Source organism: Bombyx mandarina, chromosome 15, assembly GCF_030267445.1.
Source record: "Bombyx mandarina strain Sakado chromosome 15, ASM3026744v2".
Lineage (NCBI taxonomy): Eukaryota > Metazoa > Arthropoda > Insecta > Lepidoptera > Bombycidae > Bombyx > Bombyx mandarina.
In genome coordinates, this window is record NC_143221.1 from 15,174,787 (window position 1) to 15,197,003 (window position 22,217).

General features: G+C 39.1%; 1 protein-coding gene across 3 annotated transcripts in view; it reads right to left on the bottom strand.

Annotated features, from left to right (window-relative positions):
• LOC114249948 (adenylyl cyclase 78C) overlaps positions 1-20,230 on the bottom strand; it is a 134,123-nt gene extending 113,893 nt beyond the window's left edge. Inside the window, exon 1 of one of the 3 annotated variants that reach the window (XR_016324145.1) lies at positions 19,979-20,230. The gene's annotated coding sequence lies outside the window, so the exon portion shown is untranslated. The remainder of the gene's footprint in view (positions 1-19,978) is intronic. The other 2 variants (XM_089732683.1, XM_028183674.2) reach the window with 2 other exon arrangements.
• Between the last annotated feature and the right edge of the window lie 1,987 nt (positions 20,231-22,217).

Genomic DNA, 22,217 nt, shown 5'->3' on the forward strand with positions numbered 1-22,217 from the left:
TTTATATTAATACTTAGTCAAATACCGGTATTATTACAGCGTCATCACTGACACCTCAACATTTTAAGTTTATTTTCTAATTGAACAATTCTTTTTCTAATAATTTTTTTAAATATTAATTTTTCAACAAAAGGTACTTAAAAAAGATAAGTCGGTTGACAAACAGAGGGGTTAAATGTACTAAATCATTATTACTTAGTCCATTTACAATTATTATTTATATAAATTTATTTCAGTTATCTCATTTAACAACGGTGGCTGGCTCTTAACAATTATTTTTTGGTTAAATGACACAGTCGAGGCAATGGCCCGTTTAAGCCAATGATAAATTTCAATCCTACCTTCTAGCGAATATTAAGAGGAAAAATGTAGCATAAAATTCGATTGAATAGAAAAGACTGGCCTAAAGATTCTGTTAAGATGACGGTTGATACTGATAAATGAAAGAAAAATATATAGCGCTCTGAGCTCTGATAAATAGAGACGTGGACAAGAGTATAATAATGATGAATCACACTACGGATATGAATCATTTTCGCTTGTTATACCCTAATAAAGACTTAAGATGCTCAGGAAGCGAGGGATTACCGATGCTGTGGAATTTACTAATATTATCAATTTTATATTAAGATATGTATTAGATTATTGAATTATTGTATTAGATGCGTAATATGCTCATGACCTACTTGAATGTAAGTTATTTAATGGACTAAATAAACATCACAATTTAAATGTACTTATGACTCCACTCTTTAAATCCTAGATTACTTATATTTTGTTTGATTGTAGGATAATCATCATCATCATCATCATCTCAGCCTGTCCATTGTCCACTACTGAACATAGGCCTCTCCAAGCGATCTTCAGTGCGGCCGGTCCGTTGCCACCTGAATCCAACTTGACCCAGCGGTTCTTACCAGGTCGTCGGTCCATCTCGTATCTTGGAGGATAATGTTATGTATTCAAGTAAGGTTTAGTTTAGTTAAGAATATCCAAATAATTATTATATATTCCTGGAAAAATGCGTATGTACGATAGTGTTTCTACGTACAAAAAATAAATAATAGTTTAAAAAAACAAAAAAAATACGCTTTCATAGAAAATCCAACAAAAAAATAGAAAATAAATTTTAATAAATTTGAATAAAAAATAGTGTAAGGAAAAATGATTTTATTGTAAAAAAGCGTGTTGTGCATGTTATCAATAGTTATAAATCTATACTAATATATAAATCTACAGTGGTTTTTACGGATGTTCCGTTGTAACTACTGAACCATGCATCCGATTGACTTGAAAATTGGTATCCGTGTACAAAATACATGTACTTAATGGATAGGCTAATATTTATATGAGTATTGGACTCCCTAATAATAATGACAATAAATAATAATGTTAATTTTAAATGCCTAGCAAAGCGGGCGAGTACGGCTAGTATTTTATAAACAGATATGAGTAGAAGGATTATTTTGATAATATCCTGAAAAGTTTTTTAAACTATTATTTATTTTTCATTTTTTAGCTGAATTTCAATTATTTCAATTTTTTTTTTAAATTATTAAGTTGTCATCGGTCCTTAATAAGTATGCCAAATTTCGAGTTAATCAAACGTTTTGAAGGGGGTCAAAATCATGTTCAAAGATTCCGTTACATACTAACATACATACGTCTGAAGCTAATAATAGCGTATTAAAAATAATTTTAAAGTATACGGAACGTCAGAAATAATAATAAAACAGTGAAAATAATCCTCCTACTCGTCTCTTTCTTCATTACTGAGGTCCATGACTACCCTGCTGCATTATTTTCTCACGTAAGATTTTCCTTCATCTGCTACGATCCTTGGCTCCGTGGAGGGCATCGTGGAACTTGATGTTCAGAGAAGACCCAATTTGGTCCGACCATCTCGTGGGACTGTGTCCTCTGGAAAGTTTAACCTCTAAGGTAGAGGCAATAATAAAATTCTGACAATAATAAACGCGAGTTTATACTAAAAAGGTAATTTTAAAATTACCTAGGACCAAGATTTTCGAAAATTATGAGGGATATCTTTATAACGCCATCTTGTAAATATCTTAAGTACGTGCAATATTGTGACATGTGTGTACCTATTGTATTTTTTTGTTGTATAAAATGCATTTCATGAGTAAATTCACCGGCATGATTAAGTTTTGATAGTAAAATATCAATACGAATCGATAGAGCTGAATGAACTTCGGTCGCCATGATACTTATTATAATTAAACAAACACACATTATATTGTTCCATTTAAATATATTGAATTTCGAGATGGGATCAGTAAGTAAGTAATAATAGTCCGAACATTCGCTTAGTGAACTGTCTTTCGTTTGTAAACTCAATGCTAATAGAAAATCATTACGCCAAATAAAGAGTTTTACAGAAACAAAATGTCACAATATTCATTTTTTTTATTGCTTAGATGGGTGGACGAGCTCACAGCCCACCTGGTGTTAAGTGGTTACTGGAGCCCACATCTACATCTACAACGTAAATGCGACACCCACCTTGAGATATAAGTTCTAAGGTCTCAAGTACAGTTACAACGGCTGCCCCACCCTTCAAACCTAAACGCATTACTGCTTCATGGCAGAAATAAGCAGGGTGGTGGTACCTACCCGCGCGGACTTTCAAAAGGTCCTATCACCAGTCAATTGAAACAATTAACTTATTTCAGCAGTCAATTCGTAATAATGTCGTATTGATTATATTTATAAAAAACTTCAGAGGTGTCAAGGGACACCCGGATGGAACGAAGTTCCTTTCGATTAATTAGTGAAGGAATTGTAATTTTTTTTTTAAGTTATAAAATAAATTACGGCTTATGAAGAAGAAAAAAACAATACTATGAACTAAATTACTATTGTTGAAACGCTATCTCGAGAAACTGTACTCATTACGCGGACCAATCGGATACGAGCAATGTCACGCGATAAGCGCCTACACGTTGATTGGTCAGAATGACGGATCTAAAAAGTGTCGTGACAACTTTTCGTAAGAATTTTTTCCGTCTAGCCCCCTTTCACAACGCGAGATAAGGAACTTCGTTTATATTTACTTATATTTATATTTTAAAAGTTTTCGCCGTATACAATAAACACAAATTAATTAAAGTTAGCGAAAAGCCGCGGAATAAATTTCACCACTAAAATGTTTCATTCGAATTATTTACGCTATAGAACAGTCCGCTGACTCGTTCGCTTCGAATGAACAATTAAAGTGATCGTTCATGTAAAATTAACTGGTATACAATTTAAATATAATTTGATGAGCAATATTAGGTATTAGCAATTTATTTGCTTAGTAGTTTCTTTTCTCTTCTTTCTCTTAAATGAGGTTCATCTGATTTTAAGGTTTTAAGGTAGGAATTAGGAAGAAAGATAGGCACAACGAGGTTACAGCTAATACAGTCGGAAGATAGTGAATATCATCAGTCTGCTGTCCACTGCTGGATATAGGCCTCTCCCAAAGGTCGCCACTGAACCCGATCTTCTGACTGAGAATGACTGATGGACGAATGAATGATGGACGAGTTCACAGCCCTTACACCTGGTGTTAAGTGGTTACCGAATCCCATAGACATCCACAACGTAGATGCTGCCACCCACCTTGAGATATGAGTTCCAAGGTCTCAGTAAAGCTATAACGGCTGCCCCATCCTTCAAACCGAACGGCAGTAATAGGTAGGGTGGTGGTACCTACCCGCGCGGACTCACAAGAAGCTCTACCACCAGTAATTACGAAAATTATAATTTTGCGGGTTTGATTTTTATTACACTATGTTATTCCTTCACCGTAGAAATCAATCGAGGACATTTGCTAAGTACGTATTTCATTATAAAAATTTGTACCTCCCTGTGGGATTCGAACACCGTTGCATCGGTCGACACAAATGCACCGGAGGTCTTATCCTTTAGGCCACGACGACTTCAAAATATACTTCAAGTAGTTATACCGGTTTCTTCTGGCTAGTTACTGTGTCAATATGCCTCTTTGATCTAAGGTAATTTTTTATGACATTTTCTACCCCTTCTCTTTATCATTATTTGAAGGAAACTACGAAGAGAATTTTCATATCTTGCTTTCAAGCAAAATTACTATCCTGTTATCCGCAGAAAAGAAAAAAACTGCGAGCCATAACTTACAATTTAGACGAACTTTAACTGAGTAGTTAAAACTTTTGTAGAAGACCCTACGGATCGACGTAGCGCTACGAGTTCCCTACAAAGCTTTCTTTAGTTGAATCAAAATTTAATACCGCTTGAAGGTAGATGAAAGAATATTTCGCTAGAAATATGTATGAATCAATTCATGTAACAAAATGCTGTTACTATATTCTCGTACATTTAAGAAATAAAATGCTCTATCGGGAAGGTAAGGTGCCTTCAACGTCTCATCATTTTTCTGTCTAATCTAACTTTATAATTTTCTTTCTCACAATTTCACGAAGAAAAGTTTTAGGTAAACATAAATGAAAAATATTTGACAATGTTTCCATTGCAATTAAAATTCAGAAATTGAGTCACATGTAGTAAGCTACTAACCCGCGCGGGAATGTTCCGCTTACCTTACTTAGCGGCCCCTTGAATTTATAGTGGACAAAGTGGAGGATTTAACAATTTGCCTAGCCACGAAAATGGATAGGTACACCTATCTCCTTATTTACACTGAAGATAGATTCCGCTAACGCTACAAAACGCTGTAAATAATTCTCCGATTTTGCTAAGTAACACCGTGTAAGAGGAAATAAACTCCCAATGTATATATGTGCTCAATTCAGTCTCTTTTATTCTTTTTTCGGGCTGGGGTCCAAAAATCATTCGTAATATTCGCGCTTAGGGAGCGCTATACCCCACTGGAACTTGACGGCCTGTAGTAGTTATAAGCAGACCGTGGGTCCAAGGATCTTTTTAGGGCCCTACCCACTAAACGATTCTTTTTGATCTCAACCGAGGGCCGATCTCCTCCCAAGGTCAGGGCCTGGACAGATTAAGCCGGTACTTAAAGTACGCAGCAAACCCCGCTGCCATCTTTAGGACGCCAGACTGACGGATCGTCGAGGCGATAGTCGACGAACCTCTTGGTACGACAGTCCGTTAGATCGCTCCAGGTAGTGTCGCTAGTGTCTCGGAATACCCCGCTGGACTATGTCCAGCCGGCCGGTTTGGAACGCGAAGCACAGCTAATCTTTCATTTTTCGTAGATGATTTTGGACAAATTACACATAAGGACTCCAAAAAATCTGTAAAATTAATAACTTATGAGTTTTAATGCGTAAACTTGCACTTGTAATCTAAATGTGAGTACCTTTTTCGTTTACTTTCACAATAACTATTCTGCGTTTGATTGTGTACATGTAAAAGTGTATTTTGGTAGTGTATTTTTCCTTAAATATATGTTGATACTGATCAGCCAACCTCATTCTTCCGTAACAAGTCAAATCTAAATTGATGTTTAGCAACTCCAATCCGGGATGAGTGGCTATACACTAAGCCAGATTTGCGCTTTTTAAATCATAATTCTAAAAACAGGTCCGAAGTGCTATTTCAGTATGTATTGTGGACTCCAAATCTAGGATAGTTAAGAAAGACCTTCTAGATGACTACAATATTGATCAGTTCTCGAAATCTCTAGCCCACGAAGCCTATACCTCTTGAAAGCTTACAGAAATAGTCTTTAGATTTACCGCGCCATTACAAAAGGGCCTTTCTTCGCAGTGATTGTTCCTATTTCTTTGTAATTAGAGATCTACCCAAGAAAGTTGTCCACTACATACTCATGTTTCCATAGCCAATGAACGGAACTACGTGAGAATCGAGCTAGTAACCACTAACTACAACCGAACATGATACAGATAAGTTCGCGGGACAAAATAGGACACGGATTGCGTGCGAAGCGGGTAACCACATATAGAGATTCCAACACCACAGAGGACTAAATTTCATCCGGGTAAAATCGAGTGGAACATAGTGTTACGCGCTGAAATTCGGGATAAATAAAACTTCCACCGAAGTACAAATTAAAACTCTATTAAACCCTTAGAACACTTAAGGTACACTTTACAAATCGCAATTCACTTCTTCCGCTTCGCTTCAGATGATCCGTTCGCTGTTTCGCGTTCATGTCATCTCTGCAATGCTTTTATAGTAGATACGACACCTCTACAATTATCGAGAACATTCCCGATAGGGCGAGTCGTTTCGATATGTGTTTCCGCTATTTGATAATTAATAGATGGCGTTACACTTCTCGAGCGTTCGCGGTATCACTAGTTCTTTTGATATTCGTTTCTACTATTCGACGACAGATGGCGTTATTCTTACCAGCGTCACAATAGTTTCACTGTCGAACTTTGTGACCTCCTCAACTAGACGCTTATAAATCACAGATGGAGCACCTCAAAGGCGTAAAAACATTGAAACTAATTTTCAAATAACCATTAAAAAGTGTCGCTGTATAAAATGCGTGTATTTTAAAGTATATATTTTTTGTCGAGGAACACAAAATGAAAATCACATTCCTTGGACATTAACTCGAAGTTCAACTCTGTGTAACGGGTATCCCACTCGTCAAACAGAAACGCATGACTGCTTCGTAGCCGTATGGACTCACAATACGCGCTACAATCAGTACTTTATTAAATTTTATTATGATGCAAGTGTTATCATTTTTCAGCTTCTAAATGAAAATTTTAACACAAATAAAACGAAAGTTATTTCAAATTATTTCTAGCGGCTGTAGTATGGCTTCACATTTAAATACCTCTAATATACCTACTACGTTAACTATAGAAGGATAATCCAAGCCATAAGCCGGATAGTTTGTCTGTATTATAAAGGATTGCAAAAAAACACTATGGAGTAGTAACTATGCTAAATAAAGCTAGCTGTTAAACGTATTGTCAATAAATTTTCTTGATAAGCTCGAAAATGACAATCCTCAATAATTTTGTTCTTTAAATTCATCCAAAATATCGCTCTGCCTATCCCAACTCTCCGAATATAAATAAATATGAAAGTTGGAAAAGGATAAAGGTTTTTTGGTGGAAACCGATACCGCATTGAATGTTGATTTGGAAATATTAAGGGCCTTCTTGCGATTCATCTTCAGGGGGCGCTTCCAGGCCAACTTTTGTTATGTACACACAGATATCCGAAGCTGGAAAAGCCTTCGGGCTACCAGTAATCCCTTCATCACAAAAAAAGATTTTAAAGGTACACGCATCTGAATTCATAACCGCGCTAACACCATCCGCCTTCGTGAAAGAATGCCCAAGCTTACCCTAGTCGAGGCGATTAGCCTACCCCACGTGGGGGCTAGGGACCGTCGAGGCGGTTTACCCTGTCTTTGATGACTGGGTGAATCGTGGCGAAGGACGTCTCACCTTTCGTCTGGTGCAGGTGCTGACCGGGCACGGATGCTTCGGGAAGTACCTGCGCCGGATAGGGGCTGAACCGACGACGAGGTGTCACCATTGTGGACACGACCTGGACACGGCGGAGCTTACGCTCGCTGTCTGCCCCGCTTGGGAGGTGCAACGCCGTGTCCTGGTCGCAAAGATAGGACCTGACTTGTCGCTGCTTGGCGTCGTGGCGTCGATGCTTGGTGGCGATGAGTCCTGGAAGGCTATGCTCGACTTCTGCGAGTGCACCATCTCGCAGAAGGAGGCGGCGGGGCGAGTGAGGCAAAGCTCTCCTCACTACGCAGAAACCCGCGGCCGCCGAGCAGGGGGTCGGGACCGGGGTCGTATCCGTGACCTGGCCCCCTAAGAGCTAGGGGTCCCACCCGTTTTGTGCGGGGAGAGAACCAGACGTGGGGTGGCGTGCATTGCACGCTCACCCGCAGTAGGAAGCCGGGTGATGGTAGACCGCGTTCCCCCGACCGCTCTGGGGGAAGGTGTAACGCGGCGCCATCAAGGCAGGCTCTCGGCCCGCTGAACGAGGGAGCCGGTGGTCGTGTCGCTGGCGGCCGCCGGTCCGGCGTCCGTGGGACGGTGGGATGGATGTAATGTGCTCTGCGTCAACCCTGTCCCGCCGTCTCAATAGCCCCGACTGGGCTCCGGCCCGGTCCGAGGTAGGGCGCCGGTTGTGAGCGGCAGGAGTTTTAGTGAGGTTCAACTCCCACATACCCCACCTGCCGCGCGGATGGGGATCCGGCGATTTTCTTCCGTGGAAAAAAAAAAAAAGCTTACCCTAACCGAAGAAAGATTACCGATCAGAGCCCTGGAGTTTGTAATTGTACAGACCGGAGTACGAAACCTCGGCCTTCCAGGTCCTAAGTAGATACCGGAGCTCTTTAATCTCACATGAGGTCGAAATCTTAATTTAATTGGGTAATAGGTATACCCACTCTGGGCCTCAAAAAAATACACATTATATTTAATAATATTTATATTAAATAATAATTATAATATTTAAGATTTTTTTTTAATTTTCGTCACAAAATAATTGCTGTAATACATTCTACATCTTAATTTTGTTAATTACATTAAACAATTTATTATAGTATTGTAATCTTGTCTGGATCGTACATTGTCGCCGCGGAAACCTTAGATAATGCTATTTGCAGAATATTTTACTTGTGTATCACTATTTAAACGAGTATGCGCTAATCTTTATTACAAAACTAGTGATAAGAGCTCTTATAATGTTTGTTTGTAAGTCATCATAGTATCAAACACGTGCTTGTGATGCATTACGAGATATAGTAATTAACAGATTTGATGATCACTAGGTGATTTGAAATTGAATGCTAACGGCAACCTTAGAGGACGAAATGAAAAATTATATTAGTTCAAACATTACGTATACTGTCAAACTCTTCGGGATTCAGTCGTTTTTTGAACTAGGTTGAAAGAGCTAGATGGCAGCACCGTCAGATGAGCGTCAGCCCCCCACGCTTTATTCGGCGGGCTTTATGGTTAACAGAACGTTAAACAAGGAACGCTGGCGCTCTTTGCCGGTCACCGTTGTCGTCGAACCCGTCGCTTGCGACGAAGGGCTCGACGAGTAAATTAACCCACAGACACAGCCCAATGAGTTGCTCGCCGGACTTCTCAGTGGGTCGCGTTTCCGATCCGGTGGTAGATTCTGCGAAGCACGGCTCTTGCTAGGGTTCGTGTTAGCAACGTCGTCAGGTTTGAGCCCCGCGAGCTCACCTACTAGTTAAGGTTACGCTGAAATAGCCTCTCAAGGCTCTCAACTTAGTTAGGAAAAAAAAGAAGGTGCTCTTTGATTATTGACACGCGCGGACTATGCCACCAGGTAGGAGACACTGTATGCCAAAGTTGTAGACAGCTCGATCTCGGATGTTAGTGGTCCTGGACACCAACTAGTAACGATAAAATATTAATGTAAAATATTAAATTGTTACCCATAAGCAGTCATCCGCAAATATATATATGTCGTCGCGCGGCGGCAGGGATGGCTAAGCGTTAGTTTCCGTCATCACTCGTATTTGGTTGAACTCAGTTTATAAAAAAAGTCAATAAAACCTTTTGGACAATAATTATTGAAACTCAACACACACAACTTTCACAATGACAGGGTAAACCGACAGTTTCGTTCCACATATCGACTGACTGACTGCCAGAGACTCACTGACTGAGACGGACGGACCGTCTGATACGGACTGAATGACTGTCTGACACGGAATGCTACGACTCTTTTTTTTTTTCTACCTATGCTGATAGCCTTGAGAGGCTATTTCAGCTTACCCTAGCTTGTGTAGGTGAGCTCACGGGGCTCAAACCGGAGAATTGCTAACACTGACCCTAGCAAGAGCAGTGCTTCACAGAATCTACCACCGGGTCGGAAACGCGACCCACTGAGAAGATCCGGTGAGAAACTCAGTGGGCTGTGTCTGTGGGTTAATTCGCTCGTCGAGCCCTTCGTCGCAAGCGACGGGTTCGACGAGGACGGTGACCGGTGCTTGTAGTGCCTAAAAGCACCGTTAATGGATCAGGAAGATCCGTGATAACATGCTTTGGGCGACGTCGACGGTTTACCATTCGGTCTACAGAATCGGGTATGTAGTTTCCAGCGGCCACGACAAGAGGGTTCTCATGTCGTGCCGTCTTCTCAAAGTGGCGCAGCGATGTCGACTGTAGATACTTACTGACGGGGTCGAGCTCCAGGGCATCGTGGAGATCCACATTCCTCTGGAACCATGGTGCTCCGACGGCTATCCTGCAGAATCGGGAGTGTATAACCTGAAGGGGTCTCAAGTTGGTGCGGGCCGCGTGAGCGTACACTACGCTTGCATACGTCATGACGGGGCGTATGCAAGTTTTGTAGAGAGTTACCTTGTTACGGAGGGACAGTTTGCTTCGTCTACAAAGCATTGGGTAGAGTCGTCCTAGTATAAACGCGGCGCGGTCGCGTACCGTTTTTATGTGGGGACGGAATGTCATGTGACGCCTAGGTATTTGACCTTCGAGGCCCACGGTATGGGCTGGCCAAAGAGAGTGATGGTGCTAACGGCGGAGGTGTTTGCGCGCCTATTAGGGAGTGGGGTGCTCGAAGTGGTATTTGGAGGGCGACCCCTTTTGAATAGCACCGCTGTGCTTTCTGTGGGGTTGATGTCGATTCGCCACTTCCGGAACCACTGTCCCATGGTGGCTACTGCGATCTGGAGTCGCCGATGAAGCAGAAACATCTTTCTACACGAGTAGTAGATAGCCGTGTCGTCGGCGAAGAGCGCTAGATGGGTCTCCGGAGACGGGGTATATCATTGATATACAAACTAAATAATAACGGGGAGAGCGCGGAGCCTTGCGGGACTCCGGCAGTCAGATGACGGGGACGAGAGCGAGTTCCCTCTACTCGATATCGAAACGAACGGATCGACAAGAAGTCTCGTATGATGAGGGCCACGACTCTGTCCACGTACCGCCATTTTATACTGTGGCGTTACGGAGTCTACCCTACATTTTGTGATATTTATCAAAACAACATTTCATCATTTAAAATAATAGTCAAAACAACGTCTTAATATTACTAAAAGTCGTTAACCACGACATATATAAAAATATAGATAGATATGCGTATGCAATAGACTTTACTGGTGGTACCCTGCTTATTTCTGCCGTGAAGCAGTAATGCGTTTCGGTTTGAAGAGTGGGGCAGCCGTTGTAACTATACTTGAGACCTTAGAACTTATATCTCAATGTAGGTGGCGCATTTATGTCTTAAATGTCTATGGGCTTCAGTAACCACTCAACACCAGGTGGGCTGTGAGCTCCTCCACTCATCAAAGCAATAAAAAAAAGATGGAATTTGACATGAAGCTGAATCGCGCCAACAATTATTTCAAGAATTTTTCAACTGTACATATAAGTACTGAACGACATTGTAACTGTCGTTCTAATGAGATAGATAGAACGTCTTGTACAGTCGTTGATACATGTGTTTAGAGCAGTGATTCTCAACCTATTTTTTGTTGCGGCACATATTTAAGGATTTCAAAATTTGGCGGCACACAAAGAAAAAGATAAAAATTATTTACTTACTACCGAATCACATACATTTGCCAATTTTAACGAAAGAAAAGGTGCAGTAACTACTATGCAACACCTTGTGAATCCCAACTATCACTAAAACAACACGTTTTGTACGCAGAAGTGGCAAGTGTGCGCCGACTTGAGACATATTCCTATTGCCATTCACGCCGCTTCATCATAATTTGGCACTAAGAAAAACCGCGTTGCAAAGCAAATAATAAAATAATTAACTTTTTTGTGGATTTAAATATATATTCATGTTAAAAATATTTTTCTTTTTAAATGATATAATTTATATAATAATATTATATATAATAATAATATATTATATAATAATATTAACATTATTATATATTTGCAAAATTTGGCGGCACACTTTTGAAATTTGGAGGCACACAAAAGTGCCGCGGCACAGTGGTTGAGAATCACTGGTTTAGAGCAATTCTAAACATGAAGTTTGTATAACTATTTTTTTTTATTCTGAAATAGAATTATAATTTTGACAACAGTCATTGTAAGTCAATCAACAATTCAGGTCGTACGTGCACGTGTTGTAACTACATTAAAATAAAATAAAAATAACCTTCTCTCTGAATATATCGAATTATTGAAGCGACCAGCACAAATTACAGTCCACGCTCTACACAACATGGACTAAGCTGTCTTTATTTATTTCAACAACAAACTAGATCGGACGTGACAAATAATTAAACACTGCGTTTTCCGTAATAAAAGTATTGTTGTTTCTGTGACTGACAGATTCGTAAATAAATAAAAAAAATCTAGAAAAAAAAAGTAGTCTTTTAATCTTTTTGTTATCTTAAATTGTTCAAAAAATATATCGATATGATGTATTCAAATTCAAATTCAAATTCAAATTCAAAATCATTTATTTCAACTTGGATGCCATCAAAAACACACTTGTTGAATGTCAAAATGTAAAAGAAAATGCTAACTCTACCACCGGTTCCAAAAAAAGCCACAGTCCTGAGAAGAACCGGCGAAACAAACTCAGCGGGCTTTTTTTTTTTTTTTTGTATTTTCTCAACTATTTTTTTTTTTTTTTTAAACAAGAAAACATATTACAGTATACGATAAAACAAGTCAAAAAAATACAATTCAAATAAATAATAATAATAATGAAAAATGAAAAATGAAAAGGCCAGGAGCGAACGCCTCATTCCCACGTAGTGCCATCTAGTAAAAAATCCTTAACTTTATAATATGCCTTGTTGCACAAACGTTCCTTGACAGTTTTCTTAAATTTATGAACAGGTAGTAGTTGAACGTTTTCGTATCGACGAAGTGTGGAAGGAGGAAATATTAAAAAAAAAACCCACGCATTTGGATACAATTATATGTAATAATAATATAAAAATTAGCAAACAAAAATTTTGATGAGTCACCACAAACAATCATTATGGTAAACACAGATTTCGAAACGTTTACAAAGCAAACAACTCGTCATTAAGGAAGTTGATCATTCGTCTCGTATTTTATATAGTATCTGCAGTCCACAACCTATTTTCAAAGTATTTCTAATTGCTTTTTTTCCCATGTACGGCTGATGACGTTACGGTGTCTTTACAGGGATTTCCCTTTGAGGATACATTCATCCGTATCTAAGGGAAGGGATAAGTATTAGAATGTGCGACGTTGTTTTTTTTATAGCATAGATAGATGGTCGAGCTCACAGTCGGTCTTCAAAGGCCTCATTATAGTTACAACGGCTGCCCCACCCTTCAAACCGAAACGCATTACTGCTTCAGGATGGTGGTACCTACTCGTGCGGACTCACAAGTACGTATTTCATAAGAAAAATTGGTTCCTGTCTGCGGGATTCGAACACCGTTGCATTGCTAAATACGAATGCATTGGACGTCTTATCCTTTAGGCCAAGACGACTTCAAGGTTCAAGTGTTAGAGACCATTTAACGACTGAAAACCCCTCATAGCTAGTCGAATGAACATCGACTAGCTATGAATGTGCTTTCAAGGATCCGTCAGTGCATACATAGTAGCGTCGACGTTTAACAGTGACCTGAATTAACAGTTTTTTTTTTTTTGTTGCTTAGATGGGTGGACGAGCTCACAGCCCACCTTGTGTTAAGTGGTTACTGGAGCCCATAGACATCCACAACGTAAATGCGCCACCCACCTTGAGATACAAGTTCTAAGGTCTCAAGTATACTTACACTAGTGGTCCCGCTGTAGTCGAAATTCGACTATAATTAATTGAAATTATACATAACTTTGAACATTATTAAGGCTCTATTGTCAAATACTATCATACTTTTATAATCACAGATTTCGCCAATACTACACTATAGACAAACATTAATATAGATAAACAATATTAATCTACTCTCATTTTGACTTATTATATAAGTCTATGTTTTGACCACAGACTTTAATGCAATGACAAAAGTTTGACAGTAGTCAAATTGTATTTATATATGGGTGTGTGTCAAATACATGGCAGTGTGTGTAATGTTTTTATTTAATGAATTAATCTATTATTAATGCATATTTTTTTTAAAATATTAGCATTCTGTACTCCTTCTCTATATTCTCTATAAGTGTGGGAAATCCTCCGTCCACGCAATTTTCGTAAAAAGGGGTGCAAAGTTTTTGCTTCACGTATTAATAAATAGATTTACGAAGGACCAGCGGAAAGGGTTACCGCGAGTACGTTTTTGTGGTTGAGAGAGCACAAGAACAAGCTCGCTTGCCTCTCCTAAGACTTTACCCCAAGGAAACTAGATGTCGGCTCTCTGCCCAGCCTTTACTACTCGACGGCGAAACGTGCGAGTTAGGACTCTTGATAGGATAGACGATCTCACAGTCCATCTGGCATTAACACCGTTAATATCACCGCAACCCTAAGGCACAAAGCCAAAGATTCAGTTGCATTGTAAATACATCCCGAACTACGATTAAAATACTAATATTCTTATCATCGACCAGTTTTAATTACATAAAAATCAGGTTAATGAATTTCTTATCATAAAACAATTAACCTATGTTATATAACGTATTTATTTTGTGTCATATAATCTGGATTAAGACGACAATTTTAAGCTTGTTATCGCAGTGTATCTGATCCTGGCTTATCCCTGTGCTTTGTTTGATTCGAAGTAGAAAATTTATGACACGACCTGTAAAAAACCACAAGAGGAAATTAGAAGGAAATATTTTTACGTCTGCCTTTTATTAGGACGACTTCTGGACTTCGGGTAAGTCTGGCCTTAAAGGTCGCAAGCAGTGGGTAAGTTGAATTACCTAGCCTCCCTCCGCAACCTGAGAGAGAGAGAGAGGGAGTATTCTATATTGTGCACCAAAAAACAAATAAACAGTGCGATACATTAAACACATAAAAAGTACAATTGGCGGTCTTATCGCTAAGAGCGATTTCTTCCAGACAACCATCAGGTGGACAAGAATCATTTGGAAACGAACTACGCGCGGCTGACTACGGCTGACAAATCGACGAATATCGTCGCCACGACCTCCCGCCCTCTCAGTACGATTTATGTCTAGAATTAATTACACTTTCATTGCTGCTATGCGTTTGAATCTGTAGTTCTCATAAACTGGTGGTTGGGCGTATTTTGAACTCCTACGGTCATGTAACACCTTTCTGCCTATTCCTGCCGCAATGCACTCATCCATTACCGGTTTTTATGGTGAAAAAACTGCCATAAAATGTAATTAAGTCTTCAATCTTGTCTCATGGTAGGTGTTGTTGGCATTAATATTGGATGTGGTTGGGTACCGTAAGTAATTTACTACACCGGTTGAGTATGATCTCGTTAACTCGTCTAAGTAATATAAAATAAATAAATAAATAAATAAATAAACCAGTAGGTACGACCTTCCACTATTTAGATGACTGACTTAGCAACGTAACAAAATTTGGGAGTTTAATTATTCTAAAAACACACTCGCCTAAATGTTCCACGATATTCATGTTTTTACTACTAATAGATTTTGGGTTAACTCATTTTATATTCGGAATTTAAAAAAAAAACAATTCCGCCCACATTACTTTAGTTGTCCCTTCGAATGATTGTCAAAATTATATGCTTGAAACAACATTTAGTATAGATTCAACTCGGTCTATTGTTAGTGGTTAATGTCAATATTATTCATATCCTGAATGAATGTTTTTAACTATACGAGTACTATTTAGAATATGTGCCCTCTATTATTGTATATAATAACTAGCTGACCCGGCAAACATTGTTTTGCCATATATAAAATTTCTAGGGAATTCCTAGTGTAGAAAAAAAAAACTAACTTATTGTAAGTGTGTAAGGATGTGGTAAATGAGTGAAAGAGGTATGTAGTGCTGTGAACGATGAGGGAGTATATAATAAAAATAACAAAACCTCATTCAACCACATAATACCTCATTATAACAAAAAAAAAAGTCCAAATAATAAAAAAATATGTTAGGGGTGGACAACCCTAATCACTTAGGGGTATGAAAAATAGATAGTAGCCGATTCTCAGGCTTACTGAATATGCATAAAAAATTTCGAATCGGTCAAGCGGTTTCGGAGGAGTATGGGAACGAACATTGTGACACGAGAATTTTATATATTAGAAGATATGCTTTTGTTATAAAACGATCTGTTAAGGTGCTTAATTTGACACTTAAAACAATCTTGCTTAATAGATAAATACATATAAACGGCTGCCGCACCCTTCAAGCCGAAACGCATTATAGCTTCACGACAGAAATAGGCAGCGTGGTGAGAAGCATCCGCGGGGACTCATAAGACGTCCTGCCACCAGTAGTATTTGTTACTTGTTAAGTTGTATTTATTGGGTTTTACTGGAAAAAGCACATAGACTATTATGTTCATACAACGTTTTATTGAATAGTAATAAGTATACCATGAAGCCATAAAAGAGATGATCATTTTCAGAAAAGAAGACACAGTTCCGATAGGCAGCGGCTTGGCTCTGCCCCTGGCATTATTGAAGTCCATGGGCGACGGTCCCCACTCACTATCAGGTGGGCCGTATGCTCGTCTGCCTACAAGGGCAATAAAAAAAAGTCGGAACCGTCAATCAACTATTACATAGTTTATGGTTTAATTATGGCAGCAATTTGACCATGTCCCTTTCTTATGAGTGGAAATAAATCGCCGGACGCTTCTCCTACTTCAAAGTGGGACGTCTTAAACAGAATTCCTAGCAAATATAAAAGCTGGAAGCTGAAGTGGCTGAAAATCATTCGTGACTCGTGAGCGAGTCAGGCATGTCAATGGGTGACGCCAAATACTCACAACTAAGTCGGCTGTATTCGATCCTTCATATAACACATGGTATCATAATGGACAGAATACATTGTATCATTATGGACAGCCTACTGAGTTTCTCGCCGAATCTTCTCAGTGAGTCGCGTTTCCAATTTGGTAGTAGATTCTGTTAAGCACTACCCTTGCTAGGGACAGCAGTGTTAGCAACACTCCGGTCTGAGAACCGTGAGCTCACCTACACGTCAAGGAGAAGCTGAAATAGCCTCTCAAGGCTATCAGCATAGGTAGGAATAAAATAAAAATAAAAAGTATCTTAATAATAGTATAATACAATAGTATCAACTACTTGCTAGCAATCGATTTCCCCCGAGGGGACATAAAAAAAAACAAATTCGAGATCATTCTAATATTATACGGGAAAATACCGCTGTTTTAATGCCACCTAATAAAGTTATCAGAACGTTTTTATTTTATTTTTCTCTTTTTTATTTATTGCTCAGATGTGTGGACGCGCTCACGGCCCACCTGCTGTTAAGTGGTTACTGGAGCGCATAGACATCTACAACGTAAATGCCGCCGCTCACCTTGAGATATAAGTTCTAAGGTCTCAGTATAGTTACAACGGCTGCCCCGCCCTTCAAACCGAAACGCATTCATTTCGTAGTTTGCTAATTTAAAGAATAAGACGTCCGGTGCATTCGTATCGAGCGATGCACCGGTGTTCGAATCCCGCAGGCAGGTACCAATTTTTCTAATGAAATACGTACTCAACAAATGTTCACGATCGACTTCCACGGTGAAGGAATAACATCGTGCAATAAAAATGAAACCCGCAAAATTATAATTTGCGTAATTACTGGTGGTAGGACCTCTTGTGAGTCCGCACGGGTGGGTACCACCGCCCCGCCTGTTTCTGCCGTGAAGCAGTGATGCGTTTCGGTTTGAAGGGTGGGGCAGCCGTTGTGACTATACTGAGACCTTAGAACTATATCTCAAGGTGTGTGGCGCATTTACCTTGTAGATGTCTATGGGTTCCAGTAACCACTTAACACCAGGTGGGCTGTGAGCTTGTCCACACATCTAAGCAACAACAAAAAAAAAAAAAAGGCAACAACAAATCATTGCACCTTTATTAGATTCAATTTCTTGTTGTTTATGGTGGTTTCTATGTTTCCGTTCTCGTCTATGAGTCGTATGAAGGGAGTCCATTACGGAGGTTTATCATCGGTTCGGGTTATCGCAACATTCTGATACGGTATCAATGCGAATCGATATGTTGTACTCAGTTTCGCGAATACATTCAACCGTGGTTTGTACTCACTTCAACGAAAGAGCTAAATGTATTTGTGATTTGTTAGCAATATCGTTGAGAGGAATATAAATTTATGACCTCAATTACCACCAACTCTCAAAGTGAGGCTCGTTAGTATTGTTAGATTAAACCGTTTTGGGTTGCCTTTAAAGGCGTATGAGACACCCGCCCTGGTGTTAAATGCTCGCCGTCGCTGATGATGCAAACTAATTGCCAGTGACAAATCTGGACCTGACACTGAGGAACTTATTTGTAGAACATATGATAATGTTCAGGATGTTTTTAACGAACTCATATTATGCGCAGCAATCAGTTACAATTTTATAAAATATCGCGATTTTAGGCTTAATTAGTCAACTGAGTTCCAAAAAAACTGAATCCTTATAATTTCGTCATGTCTTATCCTTTTTTTTTTGGTTAGGAGGAAATCGCCGAACTTCGGCCCTCCACTGGGAATGGAGGGTCGAACTAACTAAAACCTTCTGTCGCTCAACAACCCACATTCAAACCTCGCATGAGACGGAACTCATGAAAAGACAAAGGGGGAAAAGTGAAGCATTTAATGCGGAGCACATCTCTCCCATCATCCTCCCCCTCGGGACGCCGAACCGGCGATCGTCGGCGTCACGACCACCAGCCCTCTCAGTCGGAAGGCTATCCGAAGCCCGCCTAGATGGCACCGGTTAGGGTAAGAGGAGGGTAAACGAAAGAGTTAGGAGGCCATTCGAGCTTCCGAGCCTCCGACTCGACAGCGAAGTCTTGGTGCGCACCGATACCTCCTTCTACAAGCTGGCTAAATCATAAAGTCAAGTATCGCTTGGCACGATCCGTCGCCAACGAGTACCACAAAACCGACGCTTGACGAGTCAAGTACCGATTTGTGCGAGGAGAAGACATTATAAACACTGTTAATATCATACAACTATAATAAAACTATATATCATTACTGTCAGAGCATTTCGAAGGCCTATATGGTTGAGTATCACCGTGACAATCGTACACTGCGCTCCCGTTTGGTACGTAATTCACCTCATCTTTTAAATTAATAAAAACGACTTATGGAACGAAGTTCCTAATGGGACGATGCGGAGGGGTACCCTAACCGGGAATAAACGTCCGTAACGTAAGATTTTTATTAGTAATGCACACAGTGTATGACTTAACTTTGTAATAACGTACAAAAAAATAACATATTTTTTTATCATTCATTGACCACGATCTCAGAGCCTTCGTTTGCGCAATACACTAACTCTTATGCAAACAACCGTGAATGACGTGTACCACAATAAGTTCGCACGTTACCGAACGACCGTGGGTTGTTGCGAAGCCTCCAGTTTTATTTTCTTTATACCTCGAATAGAACCTAAAATTATTATTTTTTTGTTTTCTTTATAGACAAACCAACATACAACCCATTAGCTGGTGAGCGTAATTCAATGCCGCTGCCTACCGCTTCTTTTTAAATTACATATATTTATTTACATTCATGATTATTAACTATAATGAGAAATTGATAACACGTTGCTAGACGTACAATGGGCTTAAACACGAAACTCTTCGAAAACATTCGTGTTTTTAAAAACTACACTCCGATACTTACTCGAGTCTCTTTTCATAGCTTACGTTAGCAGTTAGTCATAAGTGTTATTTGTCATTCGTCACATAAGCCCAAACCATTGACAAGAAAATATAGAATGGGGCTGCCAGCAGCGAGCTAGAGCGGTCCACAATCACTCCGATGTTCCCTAAAATCCTGACTTTTGTATCACGACACAATGCTTCATTTAGTTAGAAAAGAAGTGATATAAATAAATTAGACAGATAGAAATAATAAAAAAAACACGAATTAAAATTAAAACATTAATAAATAAAAAGCAAACCTTTTAATAGGAAACGTTTTTCAAAATGACATCACGAATTTTTTAAACCTTTTTTCAAATAAAAAACACACACACACACACAGAACAAAAGCCACTGCACAAATCGCAAGAAATTCAGACACACATTTCACAGCGCGAAGTTTTATACATTCGTTGTAAAATTCCTTAACAGGCGTGTGTCTCATCGCCTGTTCGCGGCAGACTGAAGGACTGAAGTTCATAGCTGACCGCAACTCAGTGATACTGAACGCACCTAATACTTAGTACATGTACGTACTACCGACACTACAGACGGTATGTATATATACCGTACAGAGTACTGAACGCGATTAACGGTGACTGTTTCGTAAATAAAGGCGAAGTTATTTGTGAATATTCGGGCCGTCGCTACCGCAAGTTACAAGCTAAATACAAGGCACCGCTCGCTCATATACTTTTCGAAGTATCTAATGTATTTTAATACGCTTTTTTTTTTTTTTAATTAGCTTCAGACGTATGTATGTTAGTATGCAACGTAATCTTTGAACATGATTTTGACCCCCTTCAAAACGTCGGATTAACTCGAAATTTGGCATACTTATAAAGGACCGAAATTGAAAAAATTGAAATTCAACTATAAAAATGAAAAATAAATAATCGTTTAAAAAAAACAAAAAAATACTCTTTTATAGAAAATTCAAATAATTCAAATCCTATAATAATAATCCAAAAAATCCTAATTTTTTTACAATAAAATTATTTTTTTTAGACTATTTTTAATTCTAATTTATTAAAATTTATTTTCAATTTTTTTGTGGGATTTTCTATAAAAGCGTATTTCTTTAGTTTTTTTAAACTATAATTTTTTACTATAGTAAGCAGACACACGCGTTTTTCATTTGTAACGATTTGACCACTCGAATAAAGTTTCCATACTCAGAAGAACTCAAAAATACTCAGAGATTTTCCAAATAGATGTACATACATGACTTCTTCTTCTTCTTCTGAGTCGGTCTCTTCATTGCTGCAGGTCGTGTCTAGTTTAAAGTGTTGATCACTCGATGCACTTTGCTTCCACATGAGCAGAGCCAAGCCGCTGCCTACCGCTTAATACTCTCCACAAGCCTCGTTTGAAGAAGGACATGTCATAGCGCTCGGGAAACACCGTGGAGGGGAGCTCATTCCATAGCTAGATGGTACGTGGCAAAAAAGATCCAAAATATCTTCTAATCTAATATCTTCTTCTCCGTCACTTTTCCTTCGCTAATTCCGCCTGCCTTACAACCTTACTTAAACAAGCGATAGAGCGTCCAAATAGTCATCACTAAGATCCTGCTTACTTCTGCCGAGAAGCATTAGTATTGAGATGTCAAGATGGAACGTACAAAAAATATTTTATTTACTTATTTATTGCTAAGATGATTGAGGTACACGACCCGTCTGTTCTTAAGTAGTTACTGGAGATAGACATTAAGTTACTGCGGTCACCTACCTTCAGGCATCAGTTCTAAGTCTCAGTTTCACAGCAAAACGGCTGCTCCATCCTTCAAACCGAAATACCTTACTGCTTTACGACAGAAATAGGCAGGGTGGTTGTACCTACCCGTACGGACTAACAAGACGTCCTACCACCAGTAAAGCTCAAATATAATAACTAGGTCGTTTAATGTTTAGTGTACTTGACTGACTTGACTTTATTAAAACAACTGTAGTGTGCTTTAGACTTTAATAAAACCACTGAATGAAATCGCGAGAACTTCAAACCCTAATTAATTGTATTAGCAGACTTGTACGCTTGGTTTAATCCTTCTTTAATTGCGAATTATTAAACTAGTAATTGAAAAACTACTTACTCTTCAATATTTTATTTAAAAAAATGTTTAAAGACCTTTATTGATTGGCGCCTCTAGATTAGCAGACTGTTCGTCTAATAATTAGGAAGATTCAGTATATTTTATGGTACCGGGAGCGTGGGGCGTCTTCCAGCTAGGTAGACCGACGACTTGGTGCGCACGGCGGGAAGTCGTTGGATGTGGAGGGCGGAGGACCGCATTATGTGGAAGACATTGGGGAAGGCCTAGGTTCAGCAGTGGGCAGATAAAGGCTGATGATGATGATGATGAGTATATTTTATAGTGAATGTCCCATTCTAGAGGAGTATTCGCAACGGAAATATACAGAATACCACCGGGAAGGAAATATCACTAATCCGTGCGAAAGCACAATACGTCTACCAACAATATTTTAAAGTTTTTCATTA